Source organism: Pan paniscus, chromosome X (genome assembly GCF_029289425.2).
Source record: "Pan paniscus chromosome X, NHGRI_mPanPan1-v2.0_pri, whole genome shotgun sequence".
Taxonomy (NCBI): domain Eukaryota; kingdom Metazoa; phylum Chordata; class Mammalia; order Primates; family Hominidae; genus Pan; species Pan paniscus.
The window spans coordinates 120,594,367-120,613,698 of NC_073272.2; the positions used below are offsets into that span (position 1 = coordinate 120,594,367).

Below are 19,332 nucleotides of genomic sequence, written 5' to 3' on the forward strand. Positions count from 1 at the left end.
GTTGCAATGAACATACATGTGTATGTATCTTTGTAACAGAATGATTTATATTCCTTTGGGTATATACCCAGTAATGGAACTGCTGAGTTAAATCCTATTTCTGGTTCTAGCTCTTTGAGGAATCACCACACCATCTTCCACAATTGAGGAAAAGATTTTTAATTAATTTGGGATTATCTGCTTGAGTCCCCAAGAGAAAAACTCAAATGAATCTATCTAGAAAATTTAATCCCCCCCATCTCATTCCTTCACTGGCTCTGTCTCTCAGCAATACATCTGATGAAATCCTTTTGGGGTAATTTATTATACTTGGGAATAACTGGTGGCAGGGGGCTGGAATTTGAATGGAAAGGAAGCCTAAATATGAAAATAATTGTGTAAAAAATTTTTAAAAAAATATCTGAAACTCAAAGGAAATACTGTATTATGGGGAAACCAACTCACACACTTAGCTTTTGCCAGGTTGGCTGGTTTGGAGGCGGTGGACATATGGGGTTAGCTGGAATATTATAAATAATCTAGCCTCTTGCTTTTTACCCAGGATGCTAGGGGCTTCATCTTGCTGAAATACATTCTAAGGAAAAATTGGACCAGCCTACCGTGGGTGGAAATTGCAGGCACTGCTTTTGTTAACAGTGGAGGGTATCCAGGTTCTTGGCATCTGGAACAAAGAATTGGACAAAATGCATAAACAAAGCAAGGAAAGAATGAAGCGATTTATTGAAAATGAAAGTACACTCCATAGTGTGGGACTGGGCTCGAGCATAGAGGCTCAAGGGCCCCGTTACAGAATTTTTCAGAGCTTAAATACCCCCTAGAGGATTCCATTGGTTACTTTGGGTATGCCCTATGTAAGTGGAGAGGATGAAGTAAATTTACAAAGTCATTTACTTGGCCTATGCCCTGTGGAGAGGATATTTCCTGTCATAGCTGAAGTTTGAATCGGCCTTATGTTCCTGTCTCCAGACCCTATTTTCCTGCCTCATCTTCCCTCTGAGATGAGAGATGTGATGCCCATAAATCTTTATGGGAGGCAGAGGGACCAATGGTCTTTTTTCTGTAAGTGCTTCTTGCTGGCTTGAGGTGTAGTCCCTACCTATTGAGGATCATGGAACTCTCACCCTGCTCTATCTAGTGGAGGCAGAATAGCTTCTTGATGACCAGGGGTGGTGTCTTCACCTGGAACTGACTGTAACCTTTGTTGCATGATTATCTGAAGCTTGATGATCTCTAGCCGAGAGGTAAATAATTAGGTTAAAAGATTTAATGGGAACTTCAGGGGGTGGATAGCTATGCTGTCAGAAATGTTTGTTATAGAGATTTGCAGGAGAAAAAACAAAACCTGGTCTGTTCTAGAATCTTATGTGTTTCGTTAAAGTCTTAACACAAACGACCCCATTTTGGTTTGCTTTGGTCTGCTGGGGCCTAGTGCATGAGCTCAGTCCAAAACAATGGCCTCCCAGAATTTTGTTTCAAAAATTCCCCCTTTTTGGTCAAGTTCTCACTTAGGCAAGAGTGTGACCAAAACTTGGGGCCTTAGCGCCACTCTCAGTTACCATCATTTTGGGTTTCCAGTCTCAGCACATCATTTATAGGTTACAGTGTCCTCATGGTTGCACATTTCTTTCAGCTTTTGTTATTCCAGTTGATGAGAGATCATTTGACGTTCTAGAGATGGCTGCATGCAAGCATTTAAAGCCTTTGAGAGAATATAGCACACCAGGGAGACTATTATTATGACTATTGGGTGGATAATACCAGAAGTTTGGAGTATGCTCCTTATGCAGGGTCACCATAAACCAAACCACCTAGAATTAAATAGATTAAAGAATGAGCTAGATGAAGAGTCTACTCGCTTAACTAAGCAATTTTTTTTTTGTCAATACCCTACCATTGAATTTCTATAATCTTCATTTAATGTATTTCCCCATAGGCCACAAGTGCCAGCAGCTGCACAGGTACTTGTTTAGCTGGTTCCATTATTTAGCAAAACTTTCAAAAGAGAATTTAAAGTCTGTTGTGTAATGATAGCCTTTCATGTAGAATTTGCTATGGAGCCTATCATGAGGGATGCATTTCTTATCATTGCTTCTTTTACTTTAAACCATGGAAAAAGGACCTAATAAATTAGGCCCTTTTGGAAGAGTGAAGGCCTCCTGGCTCTGTTCTCTTCAACCCATGATGTGGGCTAAGAGGAGTGATCCAATGTGTTGTTCTTGACCGATTACGAGGCAACATACATACCGTTTAAGTTTCTTACCTACATTGGGCCTTCATCTTTTATCTATCAAAGTATAAGTTCATCCATGTATAAGGCTGGCTGCAAACTCCTTCACAAATAAAAGTGTACCCCATTAGTGCACATAACAGACCCCTTTTCCACTTCTATTGTTCATAGAGGCATAAGCAAGGAAAATTCTTCAAAGATGAGAGTTTCATGGTAGTAGAAATCTTAATCTGTGAACTTTGGAAAAGATATTCACATCAAGGATGCCATCTTCTTCTTTGGAGAAATTTCCCTGGTTAGTTTAACCTTAAGGGTTCCAATGGGTGTACAGTTTGAAGAGTGTAGAGGGACCCTTCTCAGTTGTGAGACCATGAACCTAAAGCCGAAATCCCCGAGTTTTATTGTGGTCTGGATGACAAGGACAGTCTTTCTCTGATGTTTCCAGAAGATTCAAACCATAAAAAGTTTTCTTTACCTGGTGAAAATACACTGTAGCATAATAATCCACTGTTATAACATCGGCCCTGTTGCATGGGAAAGCTTTTATACAACCAGAAAACATGCATTAAAAATAACAATGGAATGAAATCCCTTTATACAATGTTTAAATGGCTGACCAGGTGATCCAATGTACCTGAAGCTTTAATTGTTTTTCCAAGAATATGGGACCAAGTATTGGTTATAAATTATTTTAAACAATTTTAGTATCAGCCAGTTTAATATGAAAATCTGACAAAGTATTTTCTTGGTATTTAATTTTTGTTCTACTTGGGTTAGTAGATTTATACAAGGAAATTTGGTTATTTCTGTGGTTTACAATAACAACATAATAATCATAATTACAATTGATAGCACAGACTATTTTAGAAGTCCCATACAATTTTGGATCATATATTAATATATTCACAAAAATATAACCTAAAGAAGATTGAACATCATTTTGGCAATCCCATGTACCTAAACATGTCACATAATCCTGTTTACCTCCTTTCTGGATGCTTCCAAGGGCCCTTTGATCCATCCAGAAAGCCAGGCATTAGGAAAGACAATTTTGAAACTGAAGTGTGATTTTGGAATTCAGTATTACCGTAAATTATTTATTTTGCCAAAATGATGTTTCAGAAATTTTAAAGAAGCAAAAACCTTTTATAACCTTTTGCCAAAAAACCCACATTCTACTGCTTTTATACACCTTGCATGTAAAACTGTTTCTAGTAGTCTTAATTGCATGTTACAATGGTGACTCTTAGCAATTTTAACTTTAATGTAAAACCTGGTAAGTTATGTTCTGATAAGGTTTGGCTATTTCCAGCATAGCTAGGGGCGTGGCCAACTCCACATGTCCTCAGGACTTACCTAGCTGGAAAGCAGGCAAGTTAAACAATTTTCAAAAGCCAAAGAAGCAGTGTAGCAAACCTAATACTTGAACATAATTTAGACCACATATTTACATTTTGAAGACATTGTAGTTTACCAATAATCTTTAAAACCATCTTAATTTCCCAGAGATTGCTAAAGTCATGTGAACTAAAAGGCATTACACTTTCTACTTTTCTGACACAATATTTGATTTAAGCTCTTATTATTATTAAGCTAATTAATTTAAAACTTTACACAGGAGTTAAACAGTGACTTTTACTTTATATTTAACCAGTTTGCACAGAGTTAAAGAGGTCAGAGACTGACTGGTAAGAAATTCTTACCTTTTTGCCTGTGTGCCAGGTTTCTAGATTCTCTCTCCCTGAGCGGTCCTAGTGACCCTGCTTGACTGTATGCAAACAAACACATTGCCTTGAATGAATAATATTCACGGGTCTGGGCGCAGCGGCTCATACCTGTAATCCCAGCACTCTGGGAGGCCGAGGCGGGCAGATCACGAGGTCAGGAGATCGAGACCAGCCTGGCTAACACGGTGAAACCCTGTCTCTACTAAAAATACAAAAAATTTGCTGGCGTTGTGGTGGGTGCCTGTAGTCCCAGCTACTCAGGAGGCTGAGGCAGGAGAATGGCCTGATCCCAGGAGGCGGAGCTGGCAGTGAGCCAAGATTGCGCCACTGTACTCCAGCCTGGGCGACAGTGCGAGACTCTGTCTCAAAAAAAAAAAAAAATTCACAAACAGTTTATAAAGTTTAGAGAAATTAGGCAGAGAAAGAGAAATATGACTAAAATTCTATTTATGAGAATATATTCAACATTCTTAAAGTATCAGGAAGCCTAAAATTCAACAAGTTAATTTATAAGGATAGAAAGCTGGTGTGCTCTGTGAATTCTTGTGGCTCAATAAAGGTAGCTTAGGAATTCCAAATAAATGGAACAAATGATGACTTGCTGGAAATGCATAGGAAACAAAGTATTCACAGAACCAAATAAAAGCCTTCCACAGGAACTAAAAAAAATCATAGTTTTATATATATGGACACACAAGCAAAGCCAGAAGAGAATAAACAGCAAATGAATGAAAACTAGAAGCAAAAACAAATACAAAGGAAACCAACCCTAAATTTTTATCCTCAATTTACCCTGGAGGCTACAGTGTTACCTAGGGCCCCCCAAAAAAACTCACTGTATTAGTCCGTTTTCATACTGCTGATAAAGACATACCTGAGATTGGGAAGAAAAAGAGGTTTAATTGGACTGTGGTTCCACATGGCTGGGGAGGCCTCAGAATCATGGCAGGAGGTTAAAGGTACTTCTTACATGGTGGCAGCAAGAGAAAATGAGGAAGATGCAAAAGCAGAAACCCCTGCAAAAACCATCGGATCTTGGGAGATTTATTCACTACCCCAAGAACAGTATGGGGGAAACTGCCCCCATGATTCAAATTATCTCCCACCTGGTCCCTCCCACAACACATAGGAATTATGGAAGTACAATTCAAGATGAGATTTGAGTGGGAACACAGAGCCAAACCATCATTCTGTCCCTGGCCTCTCCAAATCTCACGTCCTCACATTTCAAAACCAGTTATGCCTTCCCAACAGTCTCCCAAAATCTTAACTCATTTCAGCATTAACTCAAAAGTCCACAGTCCAAAGTCTTATATGAGACAAGTCCCTTCCACCTATAAGCCTGTAAAATCAAAAGCAAGTTAGTTACTTCCAAGATACAATGGGGGTAAAGGCATTGGGTAAATATAGCCATTCCAAAGGACAGAAATTGGCTAAAACAAAGGGGCTACTGGCCCCATGCAAGTCCAAAATCCAGCAGGGCAGTCATATCTTAAAGCTCCAAAATAATCTTCTTAGACACCATGTCTCACATCTGGGTCATGCTGAGGCAACAAGAGGTGGGTTCCCATGGTCTTGGGCAGCTCCACCCCTGTGGCTTTGCAGGGTACAGCCTCCCTCCTGGCTGTTTCCCCAGCTGGCATTGAGAGTCTGCAGCTTTTCCAGGGACGTGGTGCAAGCTGTCAGTAGATCTAATATTCCCAGGTTTGGAGGACGGTGGCACTCTTCTCACAGCTTCACTAGGCGGTGCCTCAGTAGGGACTCTGTGTGGAAGCTTCGACCCCACATTTCCCTTCTGCACTACCCTAGTAGAGGTTCTCCATGAGTGCCCTGCCCTTGCAGAAAACTTCTGCCTGTGCATCCAGGCATTTCCATACATCTTCTGAAATCTAGGCAGAGGTTTCTAAACCTCAGTTCTTGATGTCTGTGCATCACAGGCTCAACACCACATGGAAGTTGTCAAGGCTTGGGGCTTGCACCCTCTGAAGCCATGGCCCGAGCTCTATATTGTCCCCTTGCAGCCATGGCTGGAGCAGCTAGGATGCAGGGCACCAAGTCCCTAGGCTACACACAGTACCGTGACCCTGGGCCTGGCCCACGAAACCATTTCCTCCTAGGCCTCCAGGCCTGTGATGGGAGGGGCTGCCATGAGGACCTCTGACATGCCCTGGAGACATTTTCCCCATTGTCTTGGGGATTAATATTCGGCACCTCATTACTTATGCAAATTTCTGCAGCTGGCTTGAATTTCTCCTCAGGAAATGGGTTTTTCTGTTCTAATGTATCATCAGGCTGCAAAATTTCCAAACTTTGATGCTCTGTTTCCCTTTTCAAGCTAAATAATTTTAGCAGCACCCAAGTCACCTCTTCAATGCTTTGCTGCTTAGAAATTTCTTCCACCAGATACCCTAAATCATCTCTCTCAAGTTCAAAGTTCCACAAATCTCTAGGGCAGGGGCAAAATGCCACCAGTCTCATTGTTAAAACATAACAAGAGTCACCTTTGCTCCAGTTCCCAACAAGTTCCTTATCTCCATCTGAGACCACCTCAGCCTGGACCTTATGGTCCATATCACTACCAGGCTTTGGTCAAAGCCATTCAGCAAGTCTCTAGGAAGTTCCAAAGTTTCCCACATTTTTCTGTCTTCTTCTGAGCCCTCCAAACTGTTCCAACCTCTGATTATTACCCAGTTCCAAAGTCGCTTCCACATTTTTGGGTATCTTTTCAGCAATGCCCCACTCTGTTGGTACCAATTTACTGTATTAGTCCATTTTCACACTGCTGATAAAGACATGCCTGGCTGGGCATCGTGGCTCATGCCTGTAATCCCAGCACTCTGGGAGGCCGAGGCAGGTGGATCACTTGAGGTCAGGAGTTTGAGACCAGCCTGGCCAACATGGCTAAACCCTGTCTCTACAAAAAATACAAAAATTACCCAGGCACGGTGGCATACACCTGTAGTCCTAGCTACTTGGGAGGCTGTGGCAGGAGAATCACTTGAACCTGGGAGGTGGAGGTTGCAGTGAGCCGAGATCATGCCACTGCACTCCAGCCTGGGTGACAGAGCGAGACTCCATCTCAAAAACAAACAAAAGACATACCCGATAATGTGAAGAAAAAGAAGTTTAATTGGACTTATGGTTCCCCATAGCTGGGGAGGCCTGCAAATCATGGCAGGAGGCAAAAGTCACTTCTTACATGGCGGCAGTGAGAGAAAATGAGGAAGATGCAAAAGTAAAAACCCCTGATAAAACCATTAGATCTTGTGAGACTTATTCACTATCACAAGAATAGTATGGGGGAAATTGCCCCCATGATTCAAATTATCTCTCACTGGATCCCTCTCAAAACACATGGGGATTATGGGAGTAAAATTCAAGATGAGATTTGGGTGGGGACACAGAGCCAAACCATATCACCCACACAATGAATATTTTATTCCTGATATACAATTTGATATCCTAAATTCACCAATATTATTATACATTCTGTGCAATCAAGAAATTCACTTTAGGCATATGACCAATAAGTACTCCAGCACTATCCACGCAAAATGATAAACATAGTGTGAAGCAATGTAAGTATGTAGGTGAAATTTGGCTCCACACTAAATCCAGCTTTATGCTTAACTATATTAAAGAATGTCCAAACTGCTGATGCATTTATTTACAATACTTCTTGTTTTACTTTAATCAAGACTAAGAGCTTTAACTATGACATTCTTTTTTTTTTTTTTGAGATGGAGTCTTGCTCTGTTTCCCAGGCTGTAGTGCAGTGGTGTGATCTTGGCTCTCTGCAACCTCTGCCTCCTGGGTTCAAGTGATGCTCCTGCCTCAGCCTCCCGAGTATCTGGGACTATAGGCATGTACCACCACGCGTGGCTGTTTTTTTATTTTTATTTATTTTTATTTTTTGTATAGAGGGGTTTTCACCATGTTGGTCAGGCTGTTCTCGAACGCCTGACCTCAAATGATCTGCCTGCCTTGGCCTCCCAAAGTGCTGGGATTACAGGTGTGAGCCACTGCACATGACCAACTGTGAAAATGTTAATTAGCCAAATGTCTCCAATTCTCTACCAGGTTTTAAAGAATATTTTATTATTTAGACTTTTCCATATCTTTCTCACCTATTTAATGATTCCTTATGACATTGTTTAATAAATAACCTTTTCAAATCTGTAATTTGATCTAACTTTTAGATAACTTCTGAATTAGACAAAATTAGTCTTTTTTCCACTAATAACATAACCCTTTCTGGCATATTTTATACAGAATTATGTGTTAACTAGAATTTTATCTGTAGTAACCTAAAACTTTAGTGAAACCCTAAAAAGCAAGAAATCCTGAACTATTAGATATGGCCATTTATAGATAAAAACTCTACAGTTTTAGAAACATACTTCCCCATATTACAACCCTTTCTTAATTGAAAATCACCCAGATATTAAACGAGCATCAAAAATAACTTTAAGATTTTAAATTACACAAAAAGTTTACCTAAAACAATTATCCTATTCACTGTACTTAATTTTTTACTTTTAACAAGGGAGACATGAGACATCAATAAACATATATAAAATGAACATTGATTTGGTCTGGAAAGGCAGGACAACTTGAAGCAGGGAGGGAGGCTGGGGCTTCCAGGTCACATGTTGGTGTGAGAGGAATGGTTGCATTCTTTTAAGTTTCTGATTAGGCTTTCCAAAGGATGCAATCCGACATGCATTTATCTCAGTGAGACTTTGAATAGAATGAGAGGCAGGCTCACCCCAAGCAGCTCCCAGCTTGAATTAACACTGACATTTTAAGATATTTAGCAAAGACAAACATACAATTCAGACAAAATGTATGCTGACAATTCTGAAGGCATTTCCACTTTTATTCCACCAATAATTTTAAAGCTAGCTTGTTTAGTAAAGTTATACTTTAAGTCATGTGAACTTGAAAATTGCTGAGACTTATTTACTTAATTTATGAGGCTCTTTTACTTGTAAGCCAACTATAGTAGACACAACCTATAACAATAAGTGTACATACAAATAAATACATCTAGACCTGTATACACACAAGTAAATGAAGATCCAGTAGCTTGGAACCTTAGCCATGAGATAGCAATATAAGCTTGCCAGTTTTACTTTGCCCCAATAGATAATCCAATGAAGCCTGTGAACCAAAATTTTGGATAATGCGTTCTCCATGGGGGTTTGATATACAAAGGCAAAACCTCCCCAGACTCCAAAGAGCAGTGGGGCCAAACTGTACAAAAGGAGGGTGTTAACACACTAACCAGGCCTCCTGCTTAGAACCACAGCACAAAAGCCTGGATACAGGCAATGCCATTTCACTTTCCCATTCAACAGTAAATTCCAGATTTCAAACAATGTTGGGGCCAAACAGCATTGCAGCTATGAGAGAAAATTCTAAGGGGGGCTTAGTACTAGACCTCAGAACCTCTGCCAGGAGCATCCCTTTTGGGCAGGTTGAGGTTTGCAGAACACCTGGAGCATCCTCCTGTGGGGTCTAATTTTAGAGTGTCAGATGTCTCTGACATTAGGTGGGCACCAGCACCACATACAGGTTTTTCCCTCCAGAGCATACTATGAACTTGATAAGAATACCCATGAACTGTAATGAGAACTGGATGCTGGGTGTGCCTTTTTGTTCCTTAGCCAGTTGAGTATAATAAGGGAAGAATTCACCATAGGAAAAGAAGGTTTAAGTCCCCTGAAACACGTGCAAATTTGCTTCGAGCTGTGCCACACATAGGGACCAGGGACCACGTGAGGAAGAGATTAAAAAAAAAAAAAAGTCCTTCCCCCTTCGGGGCAGGGCAATTATAAACAGCTACTGAAAGACTGAAATAGAATGAAAGGACTCTGGAGGCTGAGACAGGGGAATCACTTGAACCCAGGAGGCGGAGGTTGCAGTGAGCTGAGAATGCACCATTGCACTCCAGCCTGCGTGACAGAGCAAGATTCTGTCCCAAAATAATAATAATAATAATAATGAAAGAAAAAAAAGAAAGAAAAAGCCCCAGGTCCCTTAAGCAAACCGGGTGGTGGCAGTCAGGCTTCTCCATATGGAAACCCCTTAGTTTCACTGGCCACGGCCAGAAACCTGCAGTTGTCTCCATGTTTAGGTGCTGCCCACCAAAAGTCCCAAGTTGGAAAGGAAAAGAGAGAGAGAAAGCCCCTGTATGGAACAGAAAGGAAAGGGAGAAAAATGAATCCCAAACTTTGGGCTTACCTCTTCCTCCTGGCTGGGTCACCGAAATATGTTAATGGTGGAAGGTGTCCAGGTTCTTGGCATTTTGAACAAACAATTGGACAAAATGTACAAGCAAAGCAAGGAAAGAATGAAGGAATTGATTGAAAATGAAAGTACACTCCACAGTGTGGGAGCAGGCCCAAGCACAGGGGCTCAAGGGCCCCATTACAGAATTTTAGGGAGTTTAAATACCCTCTAGAGAATTCCATTGGTTACTTGGGGGGTACACCCTATGTAAATGGAGAGGATGAAGTAAAGTTACAAACTCATTTACTTGGCCTACGCCCTATGGAGAGGGTATTTCCTGTCATAGCTGAAGTGTGAATTGGCCTTATGTTCCCTGCCTCCAGACTCTGTTTTCCTGCCTCACTTTAGAGCAGTGGAAAGCCAGTGACCTCAGGTCTAAGGAGAAGTACTTGGGGCAATTAGTTTACTGACCAGGACTAGTGGTAAGCCTGTCAGGTCTTGAATGCACTTTCCAAAACCAGTGGGCATTTGCCTTGTTCAAAGGAGCTGCCAAGAAAGGGAAACAATTGAAATTATAGGGGAGCTTCCATGTGGTATTTCAAAGTTTTGACTTCCTAAGAGGGAAGTTGTTACTTGGTAACAATTAGCTATTGGTATTCTCTGTGTGCATCAAAAGATGCCTCACTGCACCCAACATATTTCTTGTCATCAAATCAGACTGGTCCATGCTCAACCTATTCATTCTTTCCTTTGTGTCTTTTTTTTATGTTGTACCCTTTGCCTGGATTACTTGCCCTATTTTTTTATGTGTATGTAAATCTTCATCTTTCTCCAATTCCTTCTTTTCCTTTTCTTGCCCCTCCACCTTCTCTTCTCTTTCCCCTTTCTCCATCTACCCTTCTTCTGCTCTGAATAAACACAAAAAAAGTGATAATAAAACAATAGATTACATTTAATGTTTACTTAAAGAATTGCTACAAAATCTGTATACATGCTAAATAGAAGTTACCTGAAGATCTCTCTTTTGAGAAAATTTTTTCTTTTACAATCTCGTGCATAAGGAATCTATCAACAGTTGAAGATCCAAAAATAGCTCTCAGATACTGCTTAAATGATTTCCAACCACTAACAAGAAGAAATATCCAAGGAGAATAAAGAAAGAGTAAAATTTATCTAATGGAGGAGAACATATGGATAACACTTAACTAGCACGCACAGGGACTTGTGGCTATCCTATAAAATGTGACAGGCACTGTGCTAAGTTCTTTAACTTTCATTATCTTGATTAATCCTCATAAAAACCCAAAGGGGAAGATATTATTGTTATCTTTATTTTAAAACAGATGTAGACACTGGATTTCAGAAAGGTTAAGTAACTTGCTCAAATTCAGGTAGCTAAGAAATAGTGGGGTTGTAATGTTAACTCATGTTAGTTTTATTCCAACGCATCCAGCTCGTAAAAACCTCCTTGAGAACTCTAACTCAGTAAGTTGGTTTATAATCTGAACTCATATAACACAGTCTGTACTACCCAATTTAAAACTCGAGTATACACTATCACAAATTATCTTTTAATTGCTTTATATACATAAGCTTTTTCTTTGCCGCTAGACTTAAACTTTCTTTTATATACAGTGCTGAGCATATAGTAGGTACAGAGAACATACAATTCATCTTGAAGAAGAAGGAAGCAAAGCTGTGGTTCTGGCAGTAGAAGTTTCAGGAATGAGGAGTCTATGTTTGTTCAAAATCAAAACAAGTGGATAAAGCATTAAAAAGTCCAGTCAAATAACCGTTGTGTGTTGATTTGTTTGGAGAAAGCTGAGGTGAGGTCAAGGAACCAGACAATGCAAAAAGATAATTTGGCTGATTTTTCTCTTCATTGATTGACCAGTTGATGTAGAAATCACAGGTTTCACATACAATCCCATTGACTGTGTTGGCTGAAACATCCAGGTAATGACGAATCATAGGGTAAATAAGACAATATCAGATAATTAAAGTTGGCTCTATAGATACACCACATTCTATAAGTTGATCAGTTCCTGAGAAGTACATGTTGATTCAAACCCTCTGTTTTATAACTTGGGTTTTCACTTCAGATGGGCTTCATCTTTGACTGGCAATGGTTTATTACACGTTAGTTTTAAATTTTTATCTTGCCCATCTCTCTGTCAATTACAAGTGACTTCTTTGAGAAGACCTAAATTCACAAAACATAAAAATGAGACGGTGGTTATTTCTATTATGAAATCATTGACAAGAAGATTTCTATCCATAGTTTGCTTTATATATATTAACTAGAATTGCATTTCTAAAATTTTCACTGATATTATATGTATATATATTATGTCAATATGCATATAATGTATACAAATTTTAATAAACAAGTCTATTAAGTGAAAGAAGCTATAATTAATCTATAAACCACCCATAAATGTATAGAGTTTTTGGTATTTGAAAGGACTCTTTGGTGAAAGCTTTTTGATGTGGGAATAACCACCTGTTATTTATTGGCATTTGTCTCTCAGAATTTTGCTCTGTTGAGTTTTCATAAAGTGAAGAATGCCTCTGTATCAGGTTTTCTCAACTTTGGCACCATTAATATTTTGTTCCAGTAATTTTCTGTTGTGTGTGCATTCTTTCCTATTCACGTTGGCCATGGAGAGGGATATTCTGCATGGTCAGCTGTGTGCCTATCAATATAGAGAACTTCAGATAAAGGCTAACGTATAGTTTTTGTTTTTTTTTTTAAAGGACTTTAATCAACTTTACTCATACCAAACTACACATATGTAGGCCTAATCTTGGTCATTAACCACTTTTTATTTATTTTTTAAATTGACAAGTGAAAATTCTACATATTTATGGTGTACAACATGATGTTTCAAAATATGTATACATTTTTGTGGAATGGCTAATTGAAACTAATTAACAAATGCATTATCTTCTATACTTAGTTTTTTGTAGTGAGAACACTTAAAATCTATTCTTAGCAATTTTCATAGTTACTGTGGTGTACAATAGACCTCTTGAACTTACTCCTCCTAACTAAAATTTTGTATTTTTCGACTGACATCACTAACCACTTTCGATTGAGCCCATGAAAATTATGCTATTTGAGAGACTGAATGTGGTGCATATTCAGGTGGAGCCCATCTTCTGCTGACTCTAGGATTAAACATTGTTGGTGGATTCTATTACAGTATTTTCATGAAAAATAATTCATAATTCAATTTTAGCTGAGCTTGGTGGAACTCACATTACTCAAGCTTGATCCCCTAGCCTGAAGAGTGAGGGTAGTTCCAAAATGCCAGTGTATTCCTGCTGGGCAGTTATGCAGAATTTTCAGATATGAACTTTCGGTAGTTTGCAGGTCAAGGATAGAGTGAAAACATAAACCCATGATCTTTTCTTGGGTGAACAGCAGTTACTGTTGAAAGTGTATAATTTGATCTCTGGTTTTTGCCATTGAGTTTTATTATTCTTTACAAACGGCTAGCACCAGGCTGTTGATTGGTTATAGTCTAAAGAAGTATAGACGTCTGGAAAGGCTGTATCAGGTAAGACAGTTTCTGCAATTTAATGCATTCCATTCCTTTCTTCATTCACCATTTATTAAGAGTCAGTATAGCATAATGTTTAAGACTATTGGCTCTCAAATCAAATTTTACCTATGGCACTTATTACTTAGTTGCATGATCCTTGGTAGATTACTTAATCTTTTAAAGCCTCAGGTTCCAATTTGTAAACTTGAGATGTGTAAATAGTATTCACCTCAAAAGAATTGTTTTGAGGATTAAATCAAATAATGTACATAAAGTACTCAGTACATACTCAATAGGTGTTGGCTATTACTAGTATTTTGTACCTATTATGTCACTGTATATCTACTAGGGGAGAGAAAACAAGGACATGAATAAATACAGCAGAATATGGCAGAAGGTGATATGTCACAAAAGAAGGAATGATAAAATGCTTTAGTAGTTCAGAAGAGAATAGGAGTCCTTTTGGATGAAAAAAACAAAGCCAGAATCATGGAGGAAGTGACATCTAAGATGAATCTAAAAGGAAGGATAGAATTAAGGCATACAGTTGTGAAAACACTATTTCTAGAATCAGCTATAAATACCTTCTGGGACTGGACTGCAAATGATGACTCATGCTTTTCTTCTTCATCATCCTAGCAATATGCAGAGAGGAAATCCACAGTGAAAGCAGATTTCTGCCCACTGGTGTCCCCCTTCCTTCATTTTCCAAGGAGAACATAGAAGGGCAGTCTTATTTCCTGGTGCAATAATGGAGGCACCAAGTTCAAGGTCATGTAGTCAGCCTTAAATTAGATGAAGGTTATGAACTCTATAGTAAGTAATCAAGCACCAAGTAGATTTGTTATTAGGTATCTACCCTAACTCAATATTAGTAGTACTTTGGGGGTATAGTCCTTCAAGAAATTATGTTCACATTGGGAAATAATGACATAAATACACTAAGTAATATTGTAAAATAGAATAGACTCCAAGATTCAACTATGTGGGATAGACTGTCTAATAGAAGTTCTGAGAAAAGATTCATCAGTGGGACCCGGAATGTCTTTGGAAAAAAGGTTTCATGGAAGGATAGGAGCTTGAGTTGTTTGGGATTGGTGTCGGGGGGTAGTGGGGAAAAGAGCATTTGAGTTGGGAAAATTTATATAGCAAAGCAACTGAGGTAGTAATTCATGAAGAATGAATGAAGATAATATCTTTTAATTAATGGATTAAAATTTCAGTAGTCTCTGCATCTCCTCAGCTGAGCGATATTTGCAGAGATGCGTTTGGGTCTGTTGTGTCCTGATATACCTACCCCAGCTGATTTATAAACTGCACATAATTAGAGTACTTTCCTCAAATTCCTGCTCTTGCTGATGTTTCCTACCATCCGGAAACTATGCATGCATGAGTTAAATGAATGTCATGCTATTGACAGGAATGATTCACCATTTCTAGACTTTGTGAGGAAATGGATAATATTGGCTCATTTCAAAAAGGGGTCTTTCAAAGTCAGCACATTCCGACGCTTCTCTCTTCTCCCCCTTCAGTGTGTGAACCCCACTGATATCTTAGGAAGATGCACTGGTTGTCATGGTAAAAGCTACGCTAATTGGCTTCCTCTAGTTGATGTTCTGTCAAGCTCATTGCCCCACTGAGGATTTGGAATAGAGCGCTTAACTTTTTGCTTCTCAAAGAACATGTTCCCAGCAAGTCAGCTGCCTCAGCAGAAAATGGAAGGTATTTGAAATGTCCAATATGTTATCAAAATATTTCACTCTTCATGGGGCCAGACATGCACAGTTTCACTTTCATTTGGTATCTTCTTTCCACAGAGAGTACTGATGGAAACTCAGCTGGAGATTTTTAACTGAATTAAGTGAATTTGGGGGAACTTGTAAAGAATGAAAGTATGTGGGCAAACGATTACTTTGCAGAGACCTGAGTTCAGGTCAGAGTTGGTCTGGAGCCAACTGTGAAATAGTCTTCTGTTTTGTTGTCTTCTTGCCCTTTTTCTCATTGCTATAAGGGAAAAAGGAAGGAAAAAGGAAAAAAAAAAGAAAGAAAGGCATACAAGCCTAGTACTTCCCTCACAAGGTGGAGTCTCAACTTCAGACTATTTCTTGTTTTTCTTCTGCTATAGTCTGAGTGTCCCTCAAAATTTATGTTTTGAAATAAAATCCCCATTGTGGTGCTATTAAGAAGTGGAATCTTTGGGGAAATGATTAAGTTAGAGGGCTCTGCCCTCATGAATGCATTAGTGGCTTATAAAGGAGATGAAGGGAACTAGCTTGGGTCCTTTTTTGCCTTTCTATCCCTTCTTCCATGTGAGGACACATCATTCATCCCCTCTCAAGGATGTAGCAACAAAGAGCCATCAAGAAAGGAGAGACGGGATCCCTGATCAGACACCAACCCTGTGGTGCCTTGATATTGGACTTCCCAAACTCCAGAACTGTGAGGAATACATTTCTATTTTTTTTTAATAAATTATCCAGTCTATGATATTTTGTAATAGCAGCACAAACAGGCTAAGACACTTTGTATTCCAGACTTTCAAATCAAAATGTAACTATCTGGTACATCTTGCCAGGGATATTTTCTCTGTTTGAAAACTTCTAAGGAAATCTGAACTATGATTTTCATGGCTCTAAATGACTTAACATATCACTTATATAACTTATCATTTGAAATTGCCTTTGAGGACCACTGGGCTAGATATTTTAGTAATTCTTATACAAGATCAGGTAAACAGGTGCCATCATCTACATACTGATTTAGTTTTGTTCTAGAGCTTATTGGTAGGAATGACTCACTGAGAAATTCTGAGCAACTTGTGTAACTCTATGTCTGTTTTCCCACTGGAAGAATGGGGCTTGTAAGGCTGCTTCCTCTTTGTTGGGAGGAATTTTACATGGTATGATATCTTACATCTCCTGCAACACTTTTAGCCATGTTGCAAACTCACCTGAAAACTCCCATCTATTATTTTAAATCCAATTTTAACTGTCATTGGTCATCTATACCTCAGTGTGAATGGATGTGAGAGAAAGTTCTGGGCCTCGGCCACCTGAAAAAACGAAGAGGTAAAACACTAGGAAAAAAAAGTGTCCAGTGGGTGTTTGAAACTAGAAAACAAGTTGCCTTTTGAAGAATTTTGCCTCAGGTTTTATCATTATGAAGTGCTGCCCAATTAATTGCCTAATTGGGTATGATGCTGTATATTGAGAACTTCACAGACCTAGTCAGTTTCTTTTCTTTTCTTTCTTTTTTTTTTTCCTAGATGAAGACTCACTCTGTCGCTCAGGCTGGAGTGCGGTTGTGCGATCTCTGCTCACTGCAACCTCTGCGTCCTGGGTTCAAGTGATTTTCCTGCCTCAGCCTCCTGAGTAGCTGCGATTATAGGCATACACCCCAACGCCTAGCTAATTTTTTTTTTTGTATTTTTGGTACAGACAGGGTTTTACCATGTTGGCCAGGCTGGTCTCGAACTCCTGACCTCAAGTCATTCACCTGCCTGGGCCTCCCAAAGTGTTGGGATTACAGGCGTGAGCCACCATGCCCAGCCTTCACATAGTCAGTTTCTGCAATGAGCCTAAGGCAAGCACACTGTCATAGAGACTGTGTTGGTGTATGGAAGTATAGTAAGGTGGCATGAAATATGTGGTCCATATTACACACAGGCTAAAGATCAGTTGATTTGGGGAGAATACGGGTCAGTGAGATTAAAAATATGAAGGGAAAAGGAATCTGAATATTGATTTGCCTTTACCTTCTCAAATATTTAGAAATGTTTCTGCTCTCTTTCCTCCTTCAGAAAGTAATGTCATAGAATCTTTGGTGGTAAGGAAAGCCCTTGCTAGGCATCAAAAACATTGTTCAGACTAACAGAGATCATTGTCTACTCTTGGAAATGGGGATGGAGAAGTTGAGGGTTAAAGATTCACACAAAAACATCCCTTGGAAGATGGTTTTGGGAGACCTTATAGACTAAAAGAGCATAAATATATACTAAGACTTACTGTTACTAGGTTCCAGGTACTGTGTGAAACACCCTATATCAATTATCTTATTTAATTCTGCTAACAAATGTTATATAGGTGAGGAAATTGAGGAACTGAGAGTATAAAAGAAGTTGCCCAAAGTCATACAGCTATACATATTACCGAGCTCCTCCCCATACATACACACTATACTAAATTCCTGTGATTTTTTTTTTTTTGGCTTTGTTTATCATCAGGCACTTTCTTTGCAAAAAGTAGATGCAGTTAGTTGAGGACTCCACTTCTTTGGGTTTCTGGTTAATTGAGGTTTGGCTCTTTCATAGGGAGTTTGCAGTTCAGTCCAGGCAAATTTAGCCCCTATTTTTCCACTAAATAATCACACCTCATGGTAGCTTGTAGTTGGAGATTGAGGAGTCTAATATTAATACACCAAAGGAACTTGAATCATCAAAGGAGAGGCCTGATTTAAATAAACTAATTTAAAGGGCCTGGAACTCTGTTGAATTCAAGCTGTTAAAATTCCATCATTGTTAAATCTCTTCTTTTCCAACAATCCACCAGCTGCCCAACCATAATGGCTTGTTTATAATACATAGGGTTCCTTTGTTTGAAAGACAAAAGGAGCTTTGCAGCTCATAGGGCGGCGGTGAAGCCTGCCTATGCTGTAGTTCCTACAGTTTGCCCTTACATGTTTCCATAGAAACAGAATTGTTGCTTGAAGAAAAAAATACTTAAATTTTATTTTCTCTTTATGTTCTTTGAAACTTGTGCTAACTTTGCCAGAACTGAAGGACAAATTCCTGGCTTTCCATTCTTCTGGGAAATTAGTGGAACCTGTGTGCTCAGAGGAGAAAGAAGGCACTCAGGAATTTTTAGAGTCAGGTTTGTGTTAACCCTTGATACCAGTGAAGAGAGAGATACTTAGAATCCCCTTCCAATCCTCTTTTCCAACTCAGTCTTTCCATTCAGCTCAGCCATTCTGCCCCAGAGCATAAGATCATTTTGAAGGCAAGAGAGTGGTTAAATGCATGTGGGCTGTATAGTCAGGCAAACTTGGGTTTGACTTCTGTCCCTGCTACATATCAGCCTATCTGAGCTTTAGCAAGTAATTTAAGTACTCTGATCCTCCCATCCTCATCTGTAAAATGGGGGATATAGAAATACTGTGAAGGTTAAATGAATTAATCCATGCTTGGCATAATGCCTGAAACATAGCAAGCACTCAATAAATGGCAGCTTTTTAAAAAGTCATTTTTCTTCCCCCTGAAATCTCATCAATGTCCCCTAATCGATCACCCCTTTTAAGGGCTTTTCTTGAATCCCATTGTCAGAGGCGTCCAAACCAGAGCAACTCCATTTTGAGTGAGGGCTAGGAAAATGAGGCTGGGGCTTGCTGGGCTGCATTCCCAGAAAGTTGGGCATTCCTAACCTCTAGATATTTAAGGTTAAGGGAACAAATTAATAATGTTACTCAACAGAACCAGACTTGGGAGTGTCCAGATATCCTGATATCTAGAGAAAAAAGCATTCCTAATTTTGCTTTAAAGATAATAATATTGATTCTTGCAAAATATACTAATTAAGAAAATTAATCCTTTATCACAAACCCT

The 19,332-nt window shown here is 39.2% G+C and overlaps 1 long non-coding RNA gene across 2 annotated transcripts in view; it reads left to right on the forward strand.

Moving 5' to 3' along the window:
* The window catches only part of LOC129395238 (uncharacterized), a 129,090-nt gene that overhangs the window by 74,241 nt on the left and 35,517 nt on the right, over positions 1-19,332 (forward strand). The window contains exon 4 of one of the 2 annotated variants that reach the window (XR_010111216.1): positions 15,269-15,458. The exons of the other annotated variant lie outside the window; for it this stretch is intronic. This is a non-coding gene — a long non-coding RNA (uncharacterized LOC129395238). The remainder of the gene's footprint in view (positions 1-15,268; positions 15,459-19,332) is intronic. 2 annotated transcript variants of the gene reach the window in all.